At 45.5% G+C, this 5017-nt stretch overlaps 1 pseudogene; it reads right to left on the bottom strand.

Moving 5' to 3' along the window:
- Positions 1-2041: 2041 nt before the first annotated feature.
- On the bottom strand, positions 2042-4693 carry LOC123055953 (uncharacterized; annotated as a pseudogene).
- Between the last annotated feature and the right edge of the window lie 324 nt (positions 4694-5017).

Here is a 5017-nt window from a genome sequence, read left to right as displayed (position 1 = left end):
TCTCGTTAAGATTTTTTGCAGGAAAACTTCTCTCTAAATGGGAAGGTTCTTACGTTATCGAGGAGGTCTATCGTTCCGGTGCCATAAAAATCAACAACTTCGAAGGCACAAATCCAAAGGTAGTGAACGGTCAAAGAATCAAACATTATATCTCAGGTAATCCCATAAATGTTGGAACTAATGTTATTGAAACCGTAACCCCGGAGGAATACATAAGGGATACTTTCCAGAACGTTTCAGACTCTGAAAAGGAATAGGTATGTGGTACGGTAAGTAAACCGACTCCAAAACAGTTCTAATGGTAATTTTTCTCCGTTCTGGAGTATTTAAGAAAATAGGAAAATAAGAAGCAGTCTGGGAAGGACACGGGGCGTCCATGAGGGTGGAGGGCGCGTCCCCTGCCTCGTGGGCACCTCGTTTGCTCTCCAGACTCCGTTTTCTTGCATGATACTTCTTTTGGTCGGTAAAAATTCATTATATAATCTCTCAAAGGTTTTGACTCTCGTATCACGCAAATATCCTCTGTTTTTGTTTCGAGCTGTTTCTGTAGCAGATTTGGAGCAAAGATGTCATCTCAGGATTCTGACGGAGAGAGTTATGTCTCACACCTCATTGCTGACCCAAAGACCTATGGGGATCTATCTCCTTGTGGTCGAACTACGGATGAGGAGGAGGATGCTCATTTGATGAGGATCAATGATTCAAGTTCGGAGGAGGAGGAGGAGGATGTCCCTCTACCTCAACCTGGGGATATGCACGTGAAGTTCAAGAAGTCTAGTCTCCCTAAGAGGACTAAACTGTCTAACAACCGATCTAGTCCTTCTCGTTTTTGGCAGAAAAGCAAAGGAGATTTATGTGACAAGATCTTGAAGCTGGAATCGGAGGTCGACGATTTAAAGGAGAAAATTGCTCTTCTCAATTACAGTATGAAGAAGCTGAAAGCACAATTTACATCATCAACAACTCCATCATCACCACCTCAGAAGAAAGAGATATAATCACATGGGTATGGGCACTCCCCTTGGCAACTGCCAAGCTTGGGGGAGGTGCCCCGGTATCGTATCACCATCACACTCTTATCTTTACCTTTTTTTAGTTCGATCCTTTTTGGTAATATCTTGATTTAGTACAATAAAGTTTTAGTATGATCTAGTTTTGAGTTTTGCTTTATGATCCTTCTATGTAATCGAGTCCGTGAGCTATATATAATAAAGACTAGTGTTGAGTCAAGGGCTTGATTATCCTGCTATGATCTTGAGGAAATAAAAAGAAAAGAAAGAATAAAAATAAATAAAGAGATCATATTGATCTTATGGAAAGTAATGACTTCACATATAAAGAGTATAATGAATAAAAGTTGTTGAGGGTTGACAAACATAGTTTTGGTCATCGTTGCAATTAATAGAAATTAATAAACAAAGAAAGTTTCTCACATATAAATATACTATCTTGGACATCTTTTATGATTGTGAGCACTCATTAAAATATGACATGCTAAAAAGTTGATGTTGGACAAGGAAGACAACATAATGGGTTATGTTTTCTTATATCCGAAATAAAGTATATTGTCATGGATCATCCAACATGTTGAGCTTGCCTTTCTTCCTCATGCTAGACAAACTCTTTGCACCAAGTAGAGATACTACCACTACTAGGAAAAAAGGCTACTAGTAGCATTGGTTTTTTGGTTAGTAATAGCGCGGGTCACCGCGCTACTACTATCGCGCTACAGCTAAAAAGTTAGTAGTAGCGCTGGTCCACCAGCGCTACTACTATAATGTTAGTAGTAGCGCGGGTGTCGCCCGCGCTACTACTATTTGAACCAACGCTACTACTAACAAAATAGTAGTAGCGTGTCTAGTATACGAGGCGCTACTACTATGCTAGATACTAGTAGCGTGTAGTTTTCCCCAGCGCTACTACTAACAAATTATGAATTAAAAAATATTACATGCATTATTCATAGATAGAAATCAGGGACGCGTCCAGTGCAAAATGAATTAAACGCACACAACCAAAGGTGGGTACCTTCCCTAGTGTTTCACCACCAGCCTAAACAGACCACTTCTCTACATGTATCTACCAAGGCTCGGAGTTCAGACGCCGGCGAACCCGAATCCTCCCTCACCCCGAACGATGGCATCAAGGTCCTCCACCTCGGCGACATCCGGTGTCGGAATCACATGGATGATCATCCGTGCGGCGCGGTCGCCGGGCTTCACGGCGAAGTCCACCTCTGAGTGGTTGAAGAGCATGACGCCCACCAGGCTGCCGTAGTCAGTGTCAATCACCCGTACGGCCACGTCGGGAAAGTGAAAACTTGTTAGTACGTGTCAACATTCAAATCCAGTAGGGTATTTTCTTTCTTTTTAGCACATGCACATGCATCAATAGTAACAGCGGGAGGCTAGTCCTTACTTGTTGCACGAGACGAAGAAGGCCGGGTCCCTTCCTTGTTGCACGAATGAATCAAAGGAAGACACTTCCGCGAGACATAAAGAAGAAGGCCAGGTCCTCTCCTTCTGTAAATAGCTCAGGTGCCTGAAGTTGCAAGGAATCTTAATACAATGAACTCATAGTAATGCATAATGACAAGAAAAAAGAAAAAAAAAACATGAATCCTAAAGAAAAGATCATCATATGAGTCAGGATAATGTGGGTAACAGTATTCATTAATAAGAACAATGGGCTGACATTTGTTTCACCAACAATGATTAATGATGAGGCATGTAAGATTTACATGCGCAGCATCAGCATACCCTCTGGTCCTTGCAAGAACTTGAAGACCAAGGTTCTTAGCTTTCTCCCTACTGACTAGCACAAGTGCAGCAGCACCGTCGATGTACATTAAAAGATAAGAATGGCACTATAGTTACACTTCCAGGTAAATATTGCTTTACATAACTTATATTAACCATGGAGAAATCCTAAAATTCGAGCTACGAAGTAATATAGCTTCAGTACACTCTTAAGATGATACATTTACTACTGTAGATATACAACATAGTTTGGATTCATGCTGCATACCAAAGGTAATCTGATCGTGTAAAAATAAAGCTAAAATGCTGCACTAAGAAGTATCAATTGTTGATTTTAGAGGTATTAAACAGACACACTTCGATCACAGAGATCAATATCTACTAGCTTAAATTCAAATGCTTAACACAAGATTGTGATATCATACTATACTCTGGCTGCATATTAATTACTCTACAATGTTTAAAGGGAGCACTATATTGCAGGACTACCTTTGCAAGACTCTCATCCTTGCCAACAAAAACTGGTGGTCTACCTCTACCAGAAGGAATTTCAACCTGGTCAACAATATATGTTTGAAATTGGTACCTAAGAGACAATATTTCACATAGAAGGAGTTTTGGGGCCCTCAAATAATGCACACACTGGTTGTGCAGTGATTGGTAACCAAAGGTGCGCTCCCTGTCAGTCACCACAAAGTAAACATATGCACATGAACGGAGCACGCATGAGTATGACTGAAAAGTAAAGATGAAACTGTTGCTCGGCACTGACAAGAAAGAATCACGGAGAAAATTGCAATCCTTCTACTGCAGCAGCACCTGCAGTACAACAACTACTCCCTCAAACTTCAGCGAAATTAAGTGCATCATCAATCAATCAAACTAGATAATGTATGCTATCCGTTTATGACCTGCATGCTTATGTATCCTGTAGCTTAGTCCAGTAGACTGTCTCAGGAGCGTCTGCTGCAGAATAGACTCAAACAGCCAAGAGCTCGTATTAGTATACGTGCGTGCACGTCCAGTCGGCGAGGCGATTGACTGCTATTATACGTGAGTCAGCTTCAAGGAGGAATCGATCCAGATGCTTTCGCCTTGCACACTTGCGTGTCTCTACGGAACCAAGCTACGTATGAATACATGTTGTCGACGGCCGAAAGCACTGGTCGCCGGAATCGCACCATACAAAGTACGCCGGAAAGTGATCGGCGTACGGATCTGCGGCAACACTCAGGTACTGTAAATGAGTGTCTAATCATGGACAGCTTGATGTTTGTAATTTTATGTTATTATGGTTTTCATTTTGGTAAACCACTGCTGCAAGGAGCTTTATTTTCAGTTTTTTGGTAGCTGCTTGCTTGCCTACTTGAAGTGTGTGCATACAGATGGCCGTGGCACATGAGAGTGAGAGCAGAGCGGAGGGGGAGGGGCTTACCCAGCCCAGAAACAGAGGCGCGGGGACGATGAGTACCAGGCAGAGGTCTGGTCCATCATCCATGAGAGGAGAGGGGAGGAGAGGAGAGGAGCATCAGGCTTCAATTAGCAGAGGTACCTGCAAGTACAATACAACCCAGCCTGCGTGAGGAAGAAACTAATTGCATGAATGAAAGGGAAGGGCAAATTGAACCAAGATGGGTACCCTACCTACCTTGACCTTGACCTGGAGGAGGAGCACTAGGGTTGGGTCGGCGCAGTGGCGTCCGGAGCGAGCAGAAGCAGATCCCCATGGCGCGCGCGAGGCGGCCGAGCAGGAGCAGGAGCAGATGGGGGTTCCTCTCCTGGCGCGCGAGATGACGGAGCGAATCCCTCGATCTGGCGGCCGCCTCCTCACTCACGCATGGCCGCTCGCGATTTTGAGTGGGCAACTGGGGATGGAGCTCCTGGTCCAAGGCGGATCTGGTGCCTGCAGCTGCGGGCGCTCCCTCGATCCCCATCTTGCCATCTCTTCTCTTCTCGTGAGGGAGGTGAGAGGGTGGGGGCGGCGGCAGCAGCGGCTCTTGGGGACGGGCCGGGAGAGAGCGGAGGCCATGGCCTGATGGCCGGCGGCGCTGGAGGGAGAGGAGGCCGCCGGCGATGGGGTTGGGGTTGGGGCAGCGGCGGGGTTGTGGTTGGGGGTCGCCGGCGGAGCTGCTGGAAAGAAGGAGAGAAGGAGGACGCCGGGGTGGCTGGTGGGGAGGAGGTCGCCGGCGAGGGGCTGGGGAAGAGGAGATCGGCGGCGGGGTTGGGTGAAAGGGGAAGACAGAGAGGAGAGCGGCGGG

Source organism: Triticum aestivum, chromosome 2D, assembly GCF_018294505.1.
Source record: "Triticum aestivum cultivar Chinese Spring chromosome 2D, IWGSC CS RefSeq v2.1, whole genome shotgun sequence".
Lineage (NCBI taxonomy): Eukaryota > Viridiplantae > Streptophyta > Magnoliopsida > Poales > Poaceae > Triticum > Triticum aestivum.
The sequence above is the reverse complement of the archived record's forward strand: the minus strand, read 5'-3'. Positions and strand labels throughout refer to the sequence as shown.